This window comes from Glycine soja, chromosome 3, assembly GCF_004193775.1.
Source record: "Glycine soja cultivar W05 chromosome 3, ASM419377v2, whole genome shotgun sequence".
Classification (NCBI taxonomy): domain Eukaryota; kingdom Viridiplantae; phylum Streptophyta; class Magnoliopsida; order Fabales; family Fabaceae; genus Glycine; species Glycine soja.
In genome coordinates, this window is record NC_041004.1 from 8,882,717 (window position 1) to 8,907,720 (window position 25,004).

General features: G+C 34.9%; 1 long non-coding RNA gene across 1 annotated transcript; it reads left to right on the plus strand.

The window, feature by feature from the left end:
* The first annotated feature begins 219 nt into the window (after positions 1-219).
* Positions 220-3,469, plus strand: LOC114405409. The gene is made up of 6 exons (XR_003665201.1): positions 220-317; positions 399-747; positions 870-1,052; positions 1,563-2,316; positions 3,143-3,242; positions 3,433-3,469. It is a non-coding gene; the product is annotated as an uncharacterized LOC114405409 (long non-coding RNA).
* Positions 3,470-25,004: the final 21,535 nt, after the last annotated feature.

The window sequence follows — 25,004 nt, forward strand, 5'->3', positions numbered from 1 at the left end:
GAGAGTGGCGGTGGAGAGGTGGTTGTAGGAAGAAGAAGGTTTGTCTTTTGGTTGGATATGATTCCTTCAATGAGGTTTGCTTCTTGCTGTCTACGATTGTGTCTCGGTTTGCAAGGTATATTTCTTTGGACAAAACTTACACAGTTCTTTAGGTGCAAAACTTACAATTTCCACTTTGCAGGAAAACATGATGGACTATATAAAAAGGTTGAAGGTTTGTATCAGGTGGTTCCAAGACCTTGAGATTAGCTACTCACTAGAGCAAGAAAAGTTGAAGAGTTCATTGGAATTGGCCCAACAAAAATGCACGAAAATAGGTCGAGATTTTTCTCTGTTTCTTTTTTGGAATGTCCTCATCGAGTTTGGGGACTAAGGCGGTTAGATTCATTTGATTGCAGAGCTGCTGCTAAAAATCAAGGAAGAAAAGCTAAATTCAATTATTATGGAAATGAGAAGGAATTGCACTCCTTTACAAGAGAAATTGGTGAAGAAAGAATCCGAAAAAATAGTATGTGAGATTTTCAAGTCAAGTTAGTGGAATTTCAAGGGTGATTTTTCGGTGCATAATGCAAGGGAAAGGTTAATACTTGAAAATAAAGATATACTTATTATCTTTGAAAACACTAGGTGACAACAGAATCTCTTCTTAAAGAGAGAGAGACTAGGCTTAACTTTGAGATGTCACAGAGCACACTGCAGGAGGATCTTGCACGGGCACAACGCGAGCTCCAAAGTGCAAATCAGAAGGTTTAATAACAACACAGTCTCATACTCTGAATTCAATATTTTTTATACTTCTTATCTGATGTTGTTAGTTGTGTCAGGAATTATTCTTATAATTAAATGTCTACATCAATGGATTTTTGCAGATATCATCTTTCAATGACATGTATAAGCGGTTACAGGATTACATAACAAGCTTGTAGCAGTACAATGGAAAACTGCATTCAGAGCTTTGTACAGTTGGAAATGAACTTAAGCGTGTAGAGAAAGATAAAGCTATTGTACTGGAGTCCCTTACCATGTTAAAGGGTCAACTTACTTTGTCTATGGTAAGTTTGCTCCTCTGTAGTGTGAACTATTTCGATTCAGATTCAAGTAGTCACTGAGTAAGAGAGAAAGAAATACTTGGAATCTTTGTAGATGCCTACTACTGTTATAAGCATAGGAATATGTTTAGTGCAATTTTTTTTAATGAGGATAGATGATTAGAAAGAATCTTATGACTAATTTAATCTTGATTTTGGCTAATGGGGATGTTTAGATGAAGATGATAATTCTGGAATACAATGAATGCAGTAGATTTTTGTAAAATGTTTTTAATGATAAAAACGATGCCTCTTTTTACGTAACTATCTCGCAAAGGGTTGATCTTATTGTACACAACCTCAACTCTAGGGGTTTTACTTAAAAATAAAAACGATGCTTAGTTCTGGAGCTATCCACATAAGGATAAGATGTATTTTTGGTTTGGTTTAGGATGAGTGAGTTGAAGTACACTGTCAAGGAAAATGTTTACTGTTAAACAAATAGCCATGGTTCTTCTGATGATAAATTTACAGGGGGAGAAGCTCAGGAAAGAATTGCACAATAACATTTTGGTAATTCCCTGAGCCAAAGTTTACCAATGATGAAAAAATAAGATAAAATCCACACCATACCAATTGGTGAAAAGTGCTGTGCTTGGTGACTTGCTCTATGCTGAAGCTATCCCTTTAAACGTTGGCAGATCCATTCGGGTTTTCAATTTCTTTCTTTCATCCTTTCTTCTATTTATTCTACACTCATTGCTTACACAACATGCAGATCCAATCAAGCTAGAACAAAACCAAACTCATCACATTAAAACGAAGAAACCTATATTATTAACATGTTTTGCCCCTAACTTTTCCAGTTTTAAATCTTTTAGTATAGATGATATTTTCCAGTTTTTATTTTTATTATTATTTATTATTTTTGTAATAATATATAATTATGAATTTTATATAAAGTTTGATAGGTATATATATTTATTGAATGAAGTTTGCCTTTTAAACTTGGCTCCGTCCTTAAATCACCAATGAAGAGAAATTTCAGTATTCTTACTATTCTATTATGTATAAAAAAGGAAATTTTTAATATTCAATTTGAATTTTAAACTTTTTAGGAGAGTATTCATGTTAAACTGTGAATGTTCTTTCATATAGTTGTGAAATAAAATATTACCTTTTGATAGCAAACAATACTGCCCAAGGGATTTTATCCTCTTTCTTCTTCAAAGATTGGCGCCACCAACGTCACATGGTTGCCCCCGCATTCATGGGAGACAAACTTAAGGTATATATATAGGTTTTGATGCTAATTAGTTAGTGACATGAATATTTTTGGGATGTGTGTTTTAGCAGTACACTTTTAATATGTATTTTTATTATTATTAGTTGAAATTGTTGGGAATGTCAATTCTAAAATTTCAACAATTAATTCAAGTGAGCGTTTTTTAGATTAAGTAAAATATTGTGGCTGTTTGTATGTGCGGTGATAATTTTTAAGAGAAATATCCCTTAAATTTTAAGAAACAATCAATTTGTGATTATTTAGGTGCATAGTCAAAATTATCTCTTTCTGTCTAATTATTTCACTGTTTCACGTTCATCAAAAGCTTAATTAAATGATCAAGTGTAAATAAAACATCATTGCCGCGCGTATGATTCATATTGAAGCTTAACAAATATTTTTAATTAGACAGATGCGGTTTATTTTATGATAGACTTTAACAAATATTTTTAATTAACGTGTCAATTCAGCAACTAGTTAAATCTCTCTTTTTTTTGGTATACAATGAAAGATACTGAAAATTAAACCTAAGACTTTATATATATTATCCAAACTTTTTATTACTAAGCCGTTTTTTTTTTGTATACATGCAATGAAAACATTTATGATCAAACCTAAGATTTCTTGTATATTGTTCAAACTCTTTACCACCAAGCTGACTTTAGTGGTTAATCTCGTAATGAGATACTTAATTACAAAAAGAGACTGAAAAAATGTTTCTGATTCCCCAATTGCTCCCTAGCACTTCCTAGGTCATTGATAATTAAACAAAACAAGGGTCTCAAAGCCCCAACCTTTCTCAAAATTAACACCACTATTGTTGGTTTAGTTTTCCAGGTTTCAATCATTCCCTCGCTCTTGTCATATCTATATAACCTAATTTCCAGTTTTCCAGGCACATGCAGCTGCTGATAAAGAGGCTGTAACAGGTATTTGTTTAAAATGCATTTTTCTTGTTGCACATTTTATGCATTATGGATAGTTGCATATGGATCACATCTTTAGCTTTTACTATTTTTATTATTAATATAGTAAAACTGTTGTAAATGAGAAATTTGTTCTTTGATGAGAGTCATCTAACTCTAATTTCTTCATAATTTCTTCATTAATGCTTCACAGGGATATAAGGAATATCTCTGGAACCACCTGGTACCTATCTCAATCCAAAAGGCTTTGATTTCCCCAAAAAGATAGGTTAGTTGCAAATTTTGCTAATTTAATATAGTTGAACTTGAGACTGCAATAAAACTACATTATTTTGCTTAGTATTGTGTGTCAACCCTCAATAGTTTGCAGTCTAGCATGACATAGTATCTCACCTTGTGAAAACAACGATAGTCTTGGGAATATGGTGTATTGAAGTATCAGACTTAGGTAATAGCTCAAGTTGTATAAGTCCCTTTCAACTTGTTGCCTCCTTGTAATATCTATCGTATCTTATGGTTTGGGGCTATAGAAGATTTTTATTCAAAACCTAACACATGAAATATGATTAGGGATGTTAAAATACCGGTTCTCTTTATACAAGTACACATGCCACTATCTCACTTAAATTCGTAGCTTGATTAATCACATCCTGTGCATTTTTTTCTAAATATTAATTTATTTAGTGTTGTATTGTTTTGGGAGGAATTTGTATACTCCTTATTATCCATAACATGCTGCAGAATTGTCTGCAATTGTATTTTAATGCTTCATGACTGGTAAGATAGTGAAACAATTAGAACTTCCTTTAGGTGTATTTCCCATTTAGTTGTCCTAGTTGCTTGTTCCTCATGACTTCTTGTTGTTGTAATCCTTAGTGCACTATGGTTTGCAAGAGAAATATACTATAAGCATTGATACAATCTTGATTCAACTTCATTACCTTTGATTGTATTTTTTGTTCAATAGTGATATACAGAGAAATATACTATATGTAATTAAATGATTTTATAATTGTTTAAATTGTGTGTTTAGTATGTAATTAAATCATTTTATAATTGTTCAAAATGTGTGTTGTGATTAATTAAAAGAGAGTTTTTAAAGCTACCAGATATCAAAACAAAAAAAAAACATAAAAGAACACAAAAGAAAAACTATCTAAGACGGTTATTAAATAACTGTCTTAGAATTGAAGAGAAACTAAGGCGGTTGTGAGGATAACCGTTGTAGAAAGCCAAGATGAACAAAGTTATTAAAACTTACTACGGCAGTTATTTTTAACCGATGTAGAATGTACATGTTGCGGAAAACATTTTAAGACGGGTGTGCTGAAAACCGTCTTAGTATCTATTGGATTCTAAGACGGTTACTAAACAACCGTCTTAGAAAGTAATAGTTACTAAGACGTCTTCTTGTAAAGATCGTCTCTGAAAAAGGAAGCTTTTAGAAAGTTCTTTATCAAATTACGACGCCGCATTCTAAGACAGTTCAAAACCGTCTTAGAATGTCTTCTAGAACCGACTTAGAAGACCCATTTTGTAGTAGTGATGAATAAGTGGACATAAAGCTTTTCCACCTTCATAGGTGGGAGTAAAACTTTGACATAGTAATTGAGCTCATATTTACTATATTTTCCCATGGTAATTGATGTTATATATATTATTTTTAGTAAAATTGAATTATAACCAAACACATTTTATAAATTTTTCCAAGAATCCTATTCCTAGAAATGTCATGCCTAGGAAAGTAATTTAGTTGGGAATGAAAGAATCCTTGTACCAAACACTACTTTAGACTAATATTTAGGTTGAAGGCAAATCATAACATAGTCAGTTACATTAAAATTCAGTCCTGTTAAGCACACTAACAGTAACTTCATAGTTATTTCTACTCAATTAAAGCTACGTATAACATTGGCATGCTAATCATAGATAGGAGTAGCTAAAGACTTAGTAGAACATAAAGGCACAACACCCAACAGGCTAAGGCTAATAGGAGTAATACATAGAGAGTGTACACTAGGAGATATACACTTTGGAGGGGGCTTGTCAATATTTTGAGTAGGAGAGTGTACACAGAAAGTGTACACTAGGACATATATAAATCAACAAAATGAACAATTGACTATTTGTAGTTAGCATTATGAATGAACTAGTTTTATTCATTTGCAAGGGTGGAAGACTTTAGGCTGCAAAAGAGTTTTTTCAGCATCTCTTGATTAAAGGTTATCATTTGAATGCCTAGATATATACTGTTATGATCAATAGACTTTATAAAACAAACTTATTTGGTAAAGTGCTAACCTTGTTGACAAAAATGGAAGACAAAGATTTAATGACTAATGTTGTTTGAAATTATTATTTGTGCTCTATGTGGAAAGGTGGTCGTCTTTGTCCCTCATGTTCTACACAAAACATACATTGATCAATGTCCCAATAGGGTTCAACTGGATCCCTTGAGGTACCACCTCATCATGAAAGTGCAGTGCTTTTTTAATCTTCCCACGAAAACAGTGTGGTAAGGGTTATTGCATCTAGGTGATAACCCCTCTTGAGAATGTTGCTCAAATTTACATGTGGCAATCCCATGTTCAATATGTAACATTTATTTGTATAAGTAAATTCTCTCTCTTTAATATAGTCATCTCTTTATTTCATATTAACAACTTTAACCCTCCAACTCATTATTCAACAATTTATTTTTAAACAGTCCTAGGAAAGATACTGTTGGACCTTGTGGCCTCAATAATCTTAAGAGGGATAGGCTTAGAATGCAGAAGAAGCAACGACAATCAATTTAACAATGTTCTTTAAACATGCAAGACACAATTGATTGCAAAAAAATAAATAAGATAAGGGAAGAGAGAATGCAAACACAATTTTATACTGGTTCGGCCACTTCCCGTGCCTACGTCCAGTACTCAAACAACCCACTTGAGATTTCCACTATCTTTGTAAATTCCTTTACAAAGTCTGAACCACACAGGGACAACCCATCCCTTGTGTTCAGATGCTTTACAACAAGAGACTTACAGTCTCTTAACCAATCTCATTGAATAAGAAGAATGGAAGAAGAATTCTCTCTTCAAGAGAAGAATATTACAATGAAGATCATGTAAGAATCCTTATAGATTTTGCAAGTGTTTGGTCAAGGATTTCATTTAAGAGAGCATTTGACAATGAAGTTCTTTTGGAATCTCTCTCATTGTCTTTTGAGAGGATAAGACATTTTTGCCAAGCAAAACTCTCTTAATCTTTTGAGAGGATAAAACATTTTGATCAATCAAAACTCTCTCATAAAATTCGTGCCCAAGTCACCTATTTATAGGCCTTTGATGGCCATTCACAAATCTAATGAAAAGATGTGACTGTTGGCAGATTTTCTAAAAACTTTCCACTGGTAATCGATTACAATGTTTGTGTAATCGATTACACAATTATAATTTGAAGGGTTATAACTTTTGAATTTGAATTTCCAAAGTTTCGTTGCTGGTAATCGATTACAGACATATGGTAATCGATTACATGTTGAAAATTCAAATTCAAAACCTTTTTCAACAGCTATTTCTCAACCCTGTCTTCTAGTAATCAATTACACTTCTTGGTAATCGATTATCAGAGCCTTGCATGTCTTGAAAGCACTTTGCTTTAAGGCAAGGCTTGGTCTTTAGTGAATCTTGAAACAAGGCTTTGTTTGTTGAAGCAGTCTTGAATTATTCTTGAAGCAAATGCTTATCATTTGAAGCAGCCTTGTTAGATTCTTCTTTGGCATCATCAAAATCATGTATACATACATTCACAGATACTATATAGCCACTCATTAACACTCAATGGGTCCTTACATGTTGTAGTCTATTTTCTCTGCATATCTTAAAATCCACGAGTCCAAATTCAATGGCTAAACTCTTTCAATCAATTGATCATGAAACTGAAAATGACAAAGGATTAAAACAAACAAGTAGGAATGATTAAATCAATTGATCACGAAAAAGAAGGGATAATAATGTATCAGCCAATCATTTAGGATTGTCTATAGATACCCTTCAAAGTGCAAGGCTAATTTTCCAATCAGATATCAAACTTATAGTTGAAACCAGAAAAAGCCAAAGGAACCCTAAAACTTCTTATTCAGGGAACAATATCCTCCTAAAATGGAAAACTCAAGAGGCAACAGTTACAAGTAAGCAAAACACTTCAGCAACAGAAACCAGAAATAAACATTTGTGTATTTTCATTCAATAGGTGATCGAGGCCGTACCCGAATCAAATAAACATGAAAATGCAGTAACTAGGAAGTGATCCTAGGTCGTTTCCCAACGAGCAGTGACAAACCAAATGTTCATAATATACTTGCAGTAACAGTAACGATGGGGGTGGGGGGTTTGGTTGTTTGGTAATTAAAGAGCAGAACAAATAAAATGGAATACGAAACTACTAATATTAAAAACGGGTTGTTTCCTCTGATTCAGAAGCCACTCTCTTATCCTGGGTTATGGAGAATTCGTCCCTAACAGTCAACCACTTAATCCAACCCTATTTCAATTTACTAAGCGAAAATCAACTTAGGGTTTTCAATACGTGATTAGGCACCACATACACCAGTTAGCCCTTCGTCCATTAAGCATGAACGCAAGTTAGGCTCAGAGGCAATTAATCGAACACGAAGCGTGCACTGATTAATATTCACGAAATTGGGATAACTGGTGAAGGGAAAACTGCCAGGAAACCACATTACAAATGCAACCTCAAAGAGAGTTGGGCTTCGTCCTCAAAAGGAAACAACACCAGAAAATCTAGCCTTCCATGGATTCAAACAGAAAACGCAAATGAAACATGAAGCAGAAACGTAAATGAACAAGAACATAAATGAACAGAAACGTAAATGAATAGAAACGTAAATGAAAGCAGAAGAAGAAGCAAGAATGAACTCGTAATTAGAAGCAAAAAACGGAAATTTGCATTAAGAACGAAAACTGTAGCAAGGGAACAGAAAAACGTGAAAACCTAAAACCAAAGCTCTGAATAATGAAAATAGCATAACAGAATAGAATGCCCTGCACGAATCCCAAGGCAGCTATTTAAAAAGAGTCACTCAAAGTCACTGGGCCCTATTACAATACTCTGGCCCAAAACGAAATAAACACTGAACAACATAAAATAAAATTGTGAAATTTCCTAATTAGAAATTAACTAAGGTAAGCGCTTCTTTATTTGCCCTCTTCAAGTCCACAACCAAAATCCGGATTAAGCCCAATGTTTCATTAATTCCTGAAATTAGATTAAAAACATCAAATTAGCTAAATGAGCCCAAATAATAAAATTGCCTAATTAATTGACAATTAAGACCAATCAATAATTAAAATGGTGCAAAAAGGGTTTAGAAAATAGAAGAAAATGATGGCACATCAATAGGTTCTCTCTCATTCTCTTTATTGTGTGTGTGTGTTTGATATCAACTATTTCATTAAATGAATATGGCATGACAAGAACCAATTAGTAATCGTATTAAACATGAGAGACAACAACAACATTGTATAAACTCAATATAGTAATTTATAGCTACAAATATTCATTTGGTGTTCAACAAATTAGTTGAGTAACTTGCATGAAACTTAAACAGATTTAGCATGGAATCAAAATTATTGTACCCGCTACCTCTTTACTTGAGCGAATACAGATTCAGCAAACCTTGGCCTAACACTCAATGATTCTTCCAAAACAAGGTGCTCAATGAACTCGGTTAGTAGCTTTTAATTATAGGAGCAACGTATTTCTTTTGCACAAAATACATGGGACAAATCTGCACCCCACAAGCTAGGAAAAATAATTAGATAATTTCATTCAACAATAATACGTAAAATAACTTTCTTTTTCATTCTCTGATGGCAAAAACGAAAACCTCCATACACACCTAAGGTATGCAAGTGCATGGTATAAAAAATGCAGCTTGTTACCTCCTTTTTGCATACGAAATCCAAGAACTGGTGGGGCAGTATGACCTAACTTTGTTAAGATCCTGTCAAATACCTTTTGTGTTTCATTAGCAGTCAAATCCACTCTTAGCTGCAATGTAATCCTTAAGATAGTTATCACAACATCAAACCCAAAAGTAGTAGGAAGTGAAAAATCATAAAAACAAAAAAATGCAGTAATTTATGAACACACCAGTAAATCATAAAAACTCATACCTCAATGGACAATCCCTCTCTTTTCAAGTCACCACCAGTGATGGTAGAACTGTGACAAGTTTCAATGTGGCACCAACCAATTGGCAATTTAAAATTAGGGCACCAACTTGTTAGCTTATAAAATATATCCAACCGTGTATCAACCTCATGGCCAAAATGTAGTGTTTCATCTAAAAGATTAACAAACCAGTAAGGACTCCGAAGGAAATCTATTAGGAGGTAACAAGTTAGAAATAATGATGTCATTATAATATATATATATATAGGATAAGCATTAAAAGCCGCTAAATTTAACTCAAGTTATACAAGACACTAAAGGTTTTTGTGGTTTACTACCTATGGAGTGTACTATTATCAACACTTTCTATTCTCTCTAGCTAGTTTCATGTATGCTCAATTTTATATATCAATACTAGGCATCAACAAATTTATATTGGTGCTTCCTATTATACAGAAGCAAGCTTGCATAACTGATGGAAGCTTGCTTGTGAAGCTTCAATGGAGGCTGGATCTTTGAGCTTCAATGAGGCTCTTCAAAGGTGATTTTCCACCATGGAGATGCAGTGGAAGATAAAGGAGAAGAGGTGAGAGGAGGCGCCATCCACTAGGGAATAAGCCATGGAAGAAGGAGCTTCACGACCAAGAGAGTGCCTTGGATAAGAAGTTTAGAGAGGAAACTTCAATGGAGGAAAAGAAAGAAAGAGAGAAAGAGAGAGAGGGGAGCACGAAATTGAAGGAGGAAAAGAGGGAGAGAAGTTGAACTTTGAAGTGTCTCACAAGACTCTCATTCATCAAAGTTACAATAAGCATTACACATGCTTCTATTTATAGCCTAGGTAGCTTCCTTGAGAAGCTTCCTTGAGAAGCTAGAGCTTAGCTACACACACCTCTCTAATAACTAAGCTCACCTCCTTGAGAAGCATCCTTGAGAAGATTCCTAGAGAAGCTAGAGCTTAGCTACACACACCCCATATAATAGCTAAGCTCACCCCCATGCCAAAATACATGAAAAATACAAAAAAAAGTTCCTACTACAAGGACTACTCAAAATGCCCTAAAATACAAGGCTAAAACCCTATACTACTAGAATGACCAAAATACAAGGCCCAAAAACAATGAATCATAAAGATGTTGGGTGCATGAGTGATTTTACAAAAGACGGTTGTCGTTCTGCTTTTGGTTATGACAGCCTTGCATTCTTCTTTGGGATTTTTTTCAGTATTGGCCCCAAAACCTCCAGAAGAATTTTAGCTATCTGCTTAGCTAGTTGTCCCACTTGAATTTCCAAGTTCTTTATAGCAGACTCTGTGCTCTTGTGATTGGACATCGAAACTTGCATGAACTGTGCCAAAGTCTCCTCTAGCTTGATTGTCCTTTCATACAGGCTAGGCCCTTGATTTTGAGGCCTGTTGGATGGTCCTTCTTGGTCTTTGTTGAATTGATTCCCAGGGTGAGACCTTCATTGCCCTTGATTCTGATTAAAATTGGCACCTTGCTAATAACCTAAAAATCCACCTGCATTAAACCTTGGTCTATGCTGATTTCCCATGTAATTCACTTCCTTTGTAGCATCATCAAGGGGTATACAACAACCAGATTCATACGCTCCTCCATATATGCTACCACCTCCAACCTGCATAACTGCTGAATGGGAAGGTTAAGTCGCTTGCAATTGGGTTGGCAGCTTACTAAGTGTCTCTGTCAATGATTCTAGCTGCTTAGCTAGCAGCTTGATCTACGCCAATAGTGCGTCTTATGAAGAAAGCTCTAGCAGGCTTCTCTTTATGGGTACATGAGTCCTATCACGCAAAATAGCACGATCACTAGCAGCCATATTTTCAACAAGTTCCATTTCTTCTTCAGGAGTCTTCAATTTAATTTTTCCTCCAGCAAAAGCATCCAATAACTGCTTGGATTATGGTCTCAAACCATCTATGAAAATGTTCAGCTGAATTGGCTCGGAGAATCCATGAGTTGGTGTCTTCCGCAGCAAGATACAAAATCTCTCAAGCACTTCACTCAGGGATTCATCTGGAAATTGATGAAATGAGGAGATAGCTGCCTTGCCTTCAGCTGTCTTAGACTCTGGAAAGTACTTCTTAAGAAATTTCTCTACAACCTCTTCCCAAGTCTTTAAGTTGTTTCCCTTGAACGAGTGCAGCCATCTCTTAGCTTCTCCAGCCAAAGAAAATGAGAACAAGCTGAGCCTCACTGCATCTTTCGGCACACCTGCAATTTTTACTGTGTTACAGATTTCTATATAAGTCGTCAAGTGTGCATACGGGTCTTCATTTGGCAAACCAAGAAACAAATTTCCTTGGATCAACTGGATCAAGGAATGAGGATATGTGATGTTGTGAGCTTGGACCTCCGACCGTGCAATACTTGTAAAGAACTGTGACACGATAGAGCTAGAATAATCTTCAAGAGTCACCCTCTGTGGTTGATCTTCAACCATGATATGTGCTTCAGATGCACCAACTTCGAATTCTCTTTAATCTGGGAATGTTGAAGATGATTCAGATGATTGAGCTTCCTCCAAACTTAGTTGTGCTGTCCTTTCTTGCAAAAAATTTATGCTTCTCTCTGCGTTGTTTCTCTTATAAGTGGCTTATATCTCCAAGTCTAATGGAGCTAAATTCCCTGCTGAAGAGTTACCTCGCATACAAGAAGCACTAACAGAGCAGCAATTAACCAAGTTAAGAAAAAATAAATCTTAACTAACTATTAAGAAAATCAATCAAAGAATAAAGAATAAATGTCTACAAATTGAACTATACTATCTAAGTGGAAAGAAATTTCCCGACAACGGCGCCAAAAACTTGTTACGCTACTAGGTCGGCAAGTGTACCGATTCGCATAAGTAGTATATTAAAATGGTGGTAAGACCGAGTGTCGAGTCCACAGGGAATTTGTTTCATTCAGAACTGTACATTCAGTGAGCAAACATTTGTATAGATTGAAAGCAAGTAAATGTCAAGTTGGGTTTTTGTGTTAAAATCTTGTTAACTATAAACTAAATATCTAAAGTTTGAGAAGTAAAAATAGTCTAGTAAAAAAAGCATCGAGTCGTTCTGCTGAATTTTCCTTGATGTTGTGATGGATTTTTCTCTATTTAATGCTATTCTAGTGTTCTTATGCTGAGAAATTACTCAAATCAAGATCCCTCTAGTGAATGAGCCTAACTCTCTTTAATCCTCGTCCTTGATCTTGAGAAGCTTCCTTGAGAAGATTCCTAGAGAAGCTAGAGCTTAGCTACACATACCCCATATAATTGCTAAGCTCATCCCCATGCCATAATACATGAAAAATACAAAAAAAAGTCCCTACTACAAGGACTACTCAAAATGCCTTAAATACAAGGCTAAAACCCTATACTACTAGAATGGCCAAAATACAAGGCCCAAAAATAATGAAACATGTTAGACAAGTGGCCTCAGATATCTTAAGAAGGGGGGGTTGAATTAAGATATTCCAAACTGTTTCCCCTAATTAAAAATCTATTTCACTTTTTACTCAAGTTATGAATTCCCTTAATGACAATCTTCTTAAATATTAATTCAAATGAAGCAACTTGAATATGAATATAAAGCAATAATAAATAAAGGAGATTAAGGGAAGAGAAAATGCAAACTCAGTTTTATACTGGTTCGGCCACACCCTTGTGCCTACGTCCAGTCCCCAAGCAACCCGCTTGAGAGTTCCACTATCTTGTAAATTCCTTTTACAAGTTCTAAACACACAAGGACAATCCTTCCTTTGTGTTTAGAGATCCTTTACAACAAGAGACTCACAGTCTCTTAATCCCTTAGAGAATGAGAAGAAGAAGAGGAACAAATCTCTCTAGAAAGAGATGGATTTTACAGATTGAGCACTCAATTAATTCCTTAATAAATTGCAATTGAATTGGCCAAGGAATTCTTAAGAGGATAAAATGAATTTGCTCTTTGAGAGGATAAACACTTTGTTGTTCTGAAAATCTCTGAGCAATTTCGTGTTTAAGTCACATATATATAGACCATTGGTGGTCATGAGTAAAGCCTTTGAAAAGTTGTGACTCTTGAAATTATTTTTCTGAAATTCCTGTCTGGTAATCGATTACAGTAATTGTGTAATCGATTACAGCTTTTAAAATTTGAATTAAAACGTTTACTAACTGCTGGTAATCGATTACCAAAATTGTGTAATCGATTACAGCTTTTAAAATTTCGAATTCAAATTTTTATAGCTGTTATAAAATGTATTTGGCCACTGGTAATCGATTACATCCTCTGGTAATCGATTACCAGAGAGTAAAACCTTTGAAAAACACTTTTTATTTTAAATCACTTGGCCAAACCTTTGCTAATTCAATTAGGAATTCCCTTCCTAATATTCTAGTGATCATCTTGATGTTGTGCCTTGTAATCTTGAAGTATTGTCTTGAATTTTAATTGCAACACATAATCATGATCATCATCAAAACATCAAAGCCAATTGCATCTACAAAACACCTATTCTAATATTTACAAAGAGTGGACCCAACCTTGACCCATGGGCTCAAAAATCTACCCTAAGGTTCTTGAGAACCCTAGGGCCTTCTTTAGCAGCTCTAGCCTAATCCTCTTAGATTCTTCTACACAATACCCTTGGGGGGTAGGATTGCATCAATAACTTCAGTACTACATTCCAATATACATACCCCAGAAACCCCAAATAAATCAATCCCTAGAAAGCAAGTGCTAACCCCTCTCATTGGGGCATTATTTGCTACATTCATAATCAGAAGGTTGCAGAGATACGGAGATACAATCACGAAAGGTTGTAGAGATACAAATGAAAAAGAAGAGAGAGAGACCAAATAAGGGCTCACGTTCTAATATTTTTAAAGTTAACATCAGTTTTCTGGAAGACGCGTGGGGTGCTAATACCTTCCCCGTGTGTAAAATAACTCCCAAACCCTCATTTTCAAAATACATAGACCATAGTCTTTTTGGTTTTTCTAACGTTTTCCTCGAATAAACATTGGTGGTGACTCCATGCGTTTTCCTTCAATTGAAGACGCACCCTTGGCCCATCTGAGAGGCCTTTTCATGCCTCCGCCGAAGGGCAGGTTGCGACAGTTGGTGACTCCACTAGGGACTATTTTTAGAGAGTTAAGCCAATCAATCAGTGTGCAACATCTCATCATGACTTCTTCTTTATTTATGTTCTTTCTTCCCTTTTATCTTTGGTTTTTGTCCATATTTGTACATAACCTTTGCTATGTTGTTATGTTTGGTGTGTGTTTGTCTATCAATTACATTCATAGTTAGAAATACTTTTTTCTACACACACATGACACCTACACCTCGTGCACACATTGAGATGTTAGGCCCTATACCCAGGTCTATGTGAGCCATAAGGAGTGGAGGTCTATCTGTGGTCATGTTGGGTCTCCAACTTGCTTGATGACAGTGAAGCCTCATCTAGATTTTTCCTCTTTTAGTGATGCATTTTCGTTGATATTCCCTATCACCATAATGTATTACCTAAGAAGATGATATCTCTAGAAGCCAATAAAGTTACTCGAAACCACCCTTTAGAGTTATAACTAGAAATGGACTTTTGGATCATTTCCATTAGGTTCCTCAATTAGGGGGCATGTAGCAAACTTACTCCAGCATATTCCTTGATGGCATCATGCATCTCTTTATAGCATCGTAATGGGTGTATCATTCCTGCATCATATTCGTGCATTGCATTTGCATAAATCACAACATTATTATACACCTTCATTTAGCATGCCAATTGCATGCATTCTATTTTCATCATTCACATGATGTTCACTCATGCATGATCCTTGAATTTTCCTCTACATGAAATAGAAAACACAAAAACAAAACAAAAAGAACAAAAAGAAAGTTACAATGAAGAATGAAAGTCTCACCACATTCTTAGTTACATGTGTTGGGTACCATGATGATGGCTATAAACCAACCATGTTGGGATTATACACCCATTTCTCTAAAAAAAGATAATGATTGAAAATCATGTGAATGTGGTACCTAATGCATGGTTAAACTAGGAAAATGATGGTTCTTCAGGCATCTTAATCTCATAATTGCATTTGTCTTGCATAGCATAAGTATGCCCAAGTCATTTGTCTCTATGAGATGTCGTCGAAGTATTGGCGATCAAAATTGTTATTCCTTGGATTATGGGGTTGAACCAAGCACATGCTTTTAAGGAAAGGTTAATCAAGTCAAGCTCAAGTGTTGAAGTAACCAACTTGCAAAAATTGGGGCAAAAGATGGATTGAGTTACATCGTTTCTTTCTCTACTACCAACACATAATTATGCCAATTTACAAAAAAATTGAAGATTGTCGACGTCCATGTGTTATTTCTAGTTTCACTTTGACAAAGACGTGATGGACCATAGTTTTAATGAAAATCTAAAATTGATTCAACCCTATGTCCTGCGTGAAATTTGTAATACTTCGACAATGCATCATTCACATACATCCATGCTTTTCATTGGTTGCATTGCTTATTGCATTCTTTCCTTGAAATCAGAACTGTAATCATTGTTATCAAAAGGAAAGAACGTGCTTTACGGTGTCCTTACCGAACGCGTGTTAGAACTAGAGTAATGGGCGAAATAGAGGAGGTGCAAGAGCGGATGAAGGCTGACATGGAGGCCATGAAAGAGCAAATGATAACAATGATGGAGGCCATGATGAGCACGAAGAAGATAACAGAAGTCAATGTGGCTGCAGTTGCCGCTACCAGCATCGTTGCTGAGGTGGACCCGACTCCCCTATCTGGCCTCAACCAAATAAATCATCCAACCTCAAATATGGTAGATCGGGAAGGCAAAGAGTTAGGAAGTGTGGGCAGTCCCCATTTTGTGCAAGTTCAAAACGAGCATCCCTTCCCGCCTTATGGCTTGCCTCCGAACTATATGCCACCCAATGTGGCGCTCACTCCCGATGAGAATGTCAATAACTCCAATCTCATACTCGTTGAGAACCAACAACCTCAATCTGATCATGCACATGTCTCTCAATGCATGGGGGAGACACATGAAATACCCTACCATAATCTAGCTGACTTCGAGCCTCGCCTTGGATACACCACTAAGGGACAAATAGTTGGTGGTGTAGCCCTGCCAAACACTTTAGAGGGCTCTCAATTTCGCCCACAACCTCAACCCTTGCATTGTATGGCGGGAAGAATCCTTCCTGCTATGGCAGAAAAGGGAAAGTTGGATCAATCTTATAAACTTGATTTCTACATCACTTGCATAGCAACTGTCTTAAAATATCTTTTTCATTTTAAAAATTTTAAAAAATTGATGATTCTAAGACAATTTTCTTAAACCGTCTTAAAATGTACACTTTTTGAGACGATTTTTAGAAATCAATCTTGTATTTTATTTTTTTATTTTTTTAAAATTTTTATTTACCACGTAATTAAAAGTTGTTAATTTTTATAATATTAATTTTAAAAAAATCATATTTAAAATGATTTCTAATTGATAGGGTGTGTGGGAATTAAACTCAGGAAAATATATTACACTTTACCCCTTTGGGTAAGGGGAAGGTAAAGAAAAGAAATGTACAAACAAGAAGTGTATTCCTTTGAGCTTTTATTTCTACTAACAACTTGAAAACATTCACATGTAATTCTTGCACCATGGTGAGAATCATGACAAATAATTCTCAATGACCATAGAGAAAATCATCATCCTCACACTCTGGAACTCCTAGCATTGCCAAAGCCAAGTACTTTTCATCTCAATATTTGTTTCTAGTAACTAATGGTAATAAATTAATCACATATCCATTACCAAAATAACTACACTTCCTTCTTCTAGAGAGAATAGACTCCACTTGACCTTTCAATATTGCTACAATCTTACCTATGCTAGGCCTCCTAGATTCTTCACTTGTAACACAGGCAGTCGTGGCATCAACCATGCGAGCCATTTGATCCGTGTAACTCGAATTGTATTTGATTTGAAGATCTAGCAACTCTTCAATGGTTCATTTCCCTTTTCTCAACAAAGGTTTAGCTTGCAAATGAATGTAAAATTGGATGCGAGTCAGAAATACCATGTTCATGTGTAGAATTTTAGTTATAAGTAAATAAAGTAACCATTGTATATCACTATACTTTTCCACATCATAAAAAACTAAATTTTGTCTAGGTTATTCAAACACACACATTAGATATCTAAGGCCTACTTAGTTTAAAAGAAAAAAAAATTATGTTTCTATTTTAATTTTCACAATAAATATAACAAAAATGTCACCATGCTTTAATTTTATTACCCATTTTAAAAGATTTCTTTGAAAAATCTTTAAAATCAAGAAACTAAAAAAAAACAAAGTTAAATTACAAAATAGTCCTAAGTTGTTGGAGATTCACCTAATCATTAGGATCTTTCCACTTGCAGGCACAATGAGAAAGAAGGAAGCTCATCAAATGGAAAATTTCCATTTTTAGTTCTGGCCTAGCCTGGAAGTAAAACACTGCCATTGTTAGGAGTAACTAGAAGCTGAGGTACTTCTGCTACAGCCAAGGCTTCCTGAGCAAATTGTTCACCAAAAATACCCACATCTGTAAGTCATTCCAGCTCTCCAAACTGTAGAGATTCCTTCTGAACATAGAAATAAAGAGTTACAAATATTGCAAGGCAAGAGGCACATCATAAGTAACTAGTTAATTATTCATAAAGGCCATGATCAAAATTTTTGTATCATTAGCCCCTCCGCAGAATAATGTGCACATGTATATTTCAAATTATCAAAAATTAGATAAAACTAAAATCAGGTCCCAGGGTTTAATACAAAGTTATTTATTCACCTATTGTTGCCTAACTATTCTGTAAACATAAATAGCCTCTACTACCTTGATGGTTCTTTCATACGAAGTTGAATGCTTGATTATGTATAGGCACTGTGTCGAAATAAGTAACAAGGCACAAGACAAGCATTTATACAGAATTAGTTCAAGAAAAGTTCTTCAATGTAATTTTTGTCCTTATCAATCTCTTGATCTGCAAAGAATCAATGAAAAACCAATTGGATTGATTTCAGAAAACAATAACTTAGCTAACCAATTTTCTTAAGGCTGAGGTCTTTTGGATAAATCAATTTTTTCACATTTTCCAACCACATTAAACCTAATTATAATGTTCACAAGTACCATGATGAGTGGCTACAACCTTGCTATCATTCTATATGGAAGTTCTATAGCACTAGTGGTTTGTGGAAAGGCTTCTAGCTAAATGAATTCATTCATTACAATCTTGATAGAAGAGTGATCTGTCTTCAACACAATATGAATGGTGGCTTGTCCTGTTGGTATATGAAGGAGAAAGGAAAGAACAAAATGAGCAATGAATATACTAAACTTATTACAATATCCATCAGACAATTTTCCCCAATTTCAGTGAAGGTATTAATTTTCGGATCAAGTGGCCTCGAAATAATTAAGAAGGGGGGTTGAATTAATTATTAATGTGCCTTGACTAATTAAAAATCTATCCTTCTTAATGTTACTAGATTTAATTAGGCTTTTACTACAAAGTTAAGAAAGTAAAGAACAGTAATTGAAACTTAACCAAAAGTAAAAGCGATAATTAAAAGTGCACAGCGGAAATTAAAAGTGTAGGGAAGAACAAGACAAACACAAGAATTTTATACTGGTTCGGCAACAACATGTGCCTACATCCAGTCCCCAAGCGATCTGCGGTCCTTGAGATTTCTTTCAACCTTGTAAAATCCTTTACAAGCAAAGATCCATAAGGGATGTACCCTCCCTTGTTCTCTTTGAACAACTAAGTGGATGTACCCACCACTTGAACTGATCCATAAGAGATGTACCCTCTCTTGTTCTCTATTACAACAACCCAAGTAGATGTACCGTCTACTTGTACCACAAAGGATGTACCCTCCAATGTGTTAAGACAAAGTTCTCAGGCGATTGGTCCTTTGAAACATTGTGAAGGGGAAACAAAAGATATCTTAGGCGGTTAGTCCTTTGAAATCTTTTGTTTAAGGGAAAGGGAATAATCAAAAGAATTCTCAGACTATGTCGTTTTGAATTCTTTGACAAGGGAGAAGGGAGACACAAAATAATTTAGGCGGTTAGTCCTTTTGTTCTTTTGGAAAAGGGAAAAGAGGGACACAAAAAGAATTCAGGCGGTTAGTCCTTGTCGAATTCTTTTTGGCAAAGGGAGAAGAGAGACACAAAAGAATTCAGGCGGTTAGTCCTTCGTTCTTTTGGAAAATGAAGAAGAGAGACACAAAAAGAATTCAGGCGTTAGTCCTTGGCGAATTCATTTTGGCAAAGGGAGAAGCGAATGAAAACGTTGAATAGCACACTTTTGTTTTCTGTGAAAGAACAAGGTTTGGAAACCAGAAAACTTTGAAAGCTTTTGGCAAAGGAAGAAGAAGAAGAAGATATCCAAAAGTATATTAGAAAGGTTGTGTGCAAAGGTTGTAAAATAATTGTTCTTAAAAATGCAAGTCAAGGTCTTGCTTTTATAGACTCTTCATGTCTGGTCAAGAAAACCATTAGAAGAGTTATAACCTTTAGAAAAACCTGAAAACCATTGCAAGAGTTATATCTCTTGATTTTTATTCAAAACTTGTCACTGGTAATCGATTACCATAATCATATAATTGATTACACAAAGCTTTTTATGAAAGGATATGACTCTTCACAATTGATTTTGAATTTCAACATTCAGATATACTGGTAATCGATTACCAATATCTTGTAATCAATTACACCATTTTGAAATCAATTGGAACATTGCAAATTCAGTTAAAAGCTTTTGAAATCAAACTTTGCCACTAGTAATCGATTACAGGAAACTGGTAATCGATTACCAGAGAGTAAAAAGTTTGGTAACTTAGAAAATTTTGAGAAAAACTCTTTTGAGAAACAAAACTGTGCTATGTTTGTTTTTTGAAAAATCTTTTCAATACTTCCCTTGTGAAGTCTTCTTGATTTCTTCTCTTGAATCTTGAAATCATTTTCTCTTGAATCTTGAAATCAAACTTCTCTTTATTCTTGAATCTTCTTGATTTCTTCTCATGAAACTTGAAATTTATCTTGATCTTGAACTTTTTGACTGAATCTTGAAATCATTCTTTGGTTTTTGTCATCATCTCTGTCATCATCAAAATTACTTGAATCAACTTGATTCATCATCATCAAGCTTGCTTCTACATTAACTCGTACTACACAAGAAATATCATAATCCAAATCTCATGAGTTAAACTAGTTCAAGATCCCATTGTCAAGGGTATAATTCAGTCTACAAGTGTCTATGTAATACATTTCACAAGGATGTAGAAAATAGCAAGCAACATTCTCACCATGCACTAGCAGAAAGTCTATTTAACTATTAATGTCTTTAAGAAACAAAAAAGAATTCTACACTTGATGCTTAAATAGATTCAATTGGCAAATAAAAGAGAGAGACTCACTCCATTGGTGGTGCTTGTTCTTAAAATAACGTAGTTATTGGCAGTCACACACAAACTTTTAGTAAACTAGTATAATATCATTAACATATCTTTTAGAAACAACTAACAAGCTCAAAGTAAAAGTAGCATGGGAATTAACCCAAAGATGATTTTATGTCATAAAACTAGAAGACACACAAATATAATTGAGGTTCTTAATTACTTGGTAAATGTCACATTTGGGAATTTTTCTTGATAGACATTGAAGAAAAAGCCTTTGGTGCTTGCTTGCAAGCTTGTTTGCAGCATGAACTTCAACATCACATTTGGCACACAAAGCAGCCTCATTCGTGCAACAAATCACTATTGTCGGAGCTCTGTCACGCACATCACACTGATTTTTCATGTTAATTCTTCTCTTCCCTTCTACAACACCAAAAACTTGGTCTTCTTTTAGCTAACAACTTCTTCACTACAAGAAATATTGGAAATATTGAAGAACCCTTTAGAAAAGACATTGGTTTTTTAAAGCCAAAAATGGAGAACGATGGTGTAGAAAGATTAGGACATGGAGTAGAGATGAGAACAAAAGAAGAAGAAGAACATAGTTAACATTTGAAGTAGTACTATACTACATATTGGTATTTAATGTGGGCAGAAACTATTGAAGACAAAAAAGGAAGTAACTGGACGAGGATTGAGAGCAGGTGGGGATGCGAAATCTATGTGTGTTTGCCACTCCAAAATGCTCCACAAGTACCATTTTCACAAGTCTTCCAAAATCTATGCACTAATTAATAATCCTACACATAGAGAAATTTTACTTTAGTAAAGTAAATAAATATATCTTAAGAAAACAACAATGAAATAAACCACACACATCTTGAAGAACATAAACTTCATATCCATCCTAGTATTATAAGAAGAGCATATTTATTTCATGTAATGTGGAAGTGAAGAAGAACAAAACCACATATTATATTTAATAGTATATGATAACTCTTGAGACAAAAGTATATGAATACACTAATTATATATATATATATATATATATATATATATATATATATATATATAGACAAAAGAAACATAACTAATAAAATTCGTCAACTAACATGTGTAAGCATATATTGGCCAATGGTAGACGTGGACCGGAGGATGGCCAGTCTAAACCTGGCCCACATAGCTAGTTTACACTATTTATCAACCCGAGCAGCAGCAGCCCTATCCATCCAAGTCCATAACAACATCATCTCATTTGCTTCCTTAGCAAACAAGGTCATAAACCACCTTTGCGACTTAGGCATACACGTGTAGCGTGCTCTCTCCGACGCGGAGTTTGCACATGTCGAGGCTGAGTTCGGGTTTATGTTCCCGCTAGACCTCCACAATGCCCACGTCGTTGATCTTCTAGTCAGTTCAAGATTCCCTGACTGGCACTCGGGCGCAACGCGGTTGGACATACGCATGTCCCTAAACCTTTCGATCGCGATGATTTCATTCCAAATTGCACGGAACACGGTGTGGTCAAAGTCGTAGGGTTCATAACCATGCGAGCCAAAGAAGGCTCTGCGAGTGGCAAGGAACGCACCGAAGAAAGTGTCCTTGCTGATTCCAATCTTCAATGATTGCTACATTCCTTCCAATCCCTCACTCGCTAGAAATCCTATCTTCTTCGTCAACGAGAACAAAATTTTCTATTGCAGCTTAGATCTCTTCAATTTCTTCTAATGCAAGTCACTCTTCTATAACTATGAAGCTGATCCTATACTTCTCAAAAAGCAACGATCCATTAGCAAGAAATCTATCGATGTTTCTCTATCCGCCATATTTTTGAGGCAGAGCCTCAACTTTGGCGTGAGGACGTCATGGTGGGTGGAGTTATGGACTAACGCTGCCATGAATAAGCTAAGGAGGAACTCCTCATCGTCATCGTTGTTGTTGTCAACATTGTCGTCGCTAGAGAGGTTTTTCAAGATGCAGCAGAGTAAGGTCTTGGTTGGGTGTAAGAATACATAAGGCAAATCGGGTCGATTTTGAAAGCGAGTGGGTTAGGCGAATCATATATAAACAAAATGGTTAAGGTTTCAACTTCTGGATTCTTCAAGGGAGAGATGGTGGTGTTGGATAATATTCAAGGGTTGTTTGATGTTCTACTTTTGAAATCCGATAAGTTTTTGGATTCTCTCAGAAAAGTTTTTGAAATCCGATAAGTTTTAGGAATGCCCATGGTTTCAACCTTGCCATGCTAGGGAGGAAGGGTAAAAATTTCACCACAAATGAAGATGCTATGGTTACTAAAGTTGTCAAAGTTAAATACTTTTCAAATGATGATTTTCTAAAGGCTCAATTATCACACAATCTAAGTTATGTTTGACGTAGCATTCACGCTTTATGTAACATCCCAAAAATAATCCAATAATTATTTAGATAAAGTTTTTTAAGTATATCTTTTAGTAAAGGAAAAAAATAGATTAAATTGTTTTAATATATTATATTGTTATTTTTATTTTGAAAATATGTTAGTATAATAATATATTAGATTGGTTAAAGATAAATAACAAATAAAGACATAATAATAAGAAATAAAGAAAGGTTTGTTAAATAAATCTCAAAAGATATAATTTCAAATTACGTGCAATGCTTATATAAGGATAGACAATTATTTTTCCTTAAAACACACAAATAAATAATTTCTTTTGGTATTAGTGGGTTGCTCAAAGACTAAAAAAAAAGCAAAATTTTTTTGTCAACGCAATTGGTAGATGAGAAGAGGGATAACCAAAAGCATAAATTACTTGCTTCAAGAGGTGCGTAAGATATCTTTTTAAAACCCTCCATGGAATGTTCTTGAAAGATATGATTGTTAGAAAATTGGGTTAATAATGCTTTAGATGTTATAGATGAATGGTCATGTGTGTATGCTAAGTTAAATATCTAGATATTGTTGGATCAAGTGGCCTCAGAATATTTAAGAAGGGGGGGTTGAATTAATTATTCCAAAACCTTTACTAATTAAAAATTTACTCTTCATAGGCTTTTACTATGCTGTTAAGAGAATAAAGAATAGAGAAGAAAATTAACCAAAAGTAAAAGCGGTAATTAAAGTGCACAACGGAAATTAAAAGAGTATGGAAGAAGGAGACAAACACACAACAGTTTTATACTGGTTCGGCAACAACCCGTGCCTACATCCAGTCCCCAAGCGACCTGCAGTCCTTGAGATTTCTTTTCAACCTTGTAAAATTCCTTTACAAGCAAAGATCCACAAGGGATGTACCCTCCCTTGTTCTCTTTGAACAACCTAGTGGATGTACCCTCCACTAGAACTGATCCACAAGAGATGTACCCTCTCTTGTTCTCAGTCAACAACCCAAGTAGATGTACCCTCTACTTGTACCACAAAGGATGTACCCTCCAATGTGTTAATACAAAGTTCTCAGGCGATTAGTCCTTTGAAATTTTGTGAATGGGGATACAAAAGATATCTCAGGCGGTTAGTCCTTTGAAATCTTTTGTATTAGGGAAAGGGAAGAATCAAAAGAATTCTCAGACTGTGTCGTTTTGAATTCTTTGACAAGGGAGAAGGGAGACACAAAAAAATTCAGGCGGTTAGTCCTTTGTTCTTTTGGAAAAGGGAGAAGAGAGATACAAAAAGAATTCAGGCGGTTAGTCATTGGAGAATTCTTTTTGGTAAAGGGAGAAGGGAATGAAAAAGATGAATAGCACAATTTTGTTTTCAAGGTTTGGAAAACTAGAAAACTTTTGGCAAAGGAAGAAGAAGAAGAAGTTCAAAGAGATTCAGAAATCAATTGGCAAAAGTTTGTTGTCAAAAGAATGAATGTTGAAATGCAAATCAAAGTCTTGCTTTTATAGACTTTTCAAGTCTAGTCAAGAAAACCATTGGAAGAGTTATAACCTTTAGAAAAACTTGAAAACCATTGGAAAAGTTATAACTTTTAGAAAAACTTGAAAACCATTGGAAGAGTTACATCTTTTGATTTTTTTTCCAGAACTTATCACTGGTAATCGATTACCACATCATTGTAATCGATTACACAAAGCTTTTTGTGAAAGGATGTGACTCTTCACAATTAAATTTGAATTTCAACGTTCACGCACACTGGTAATCGA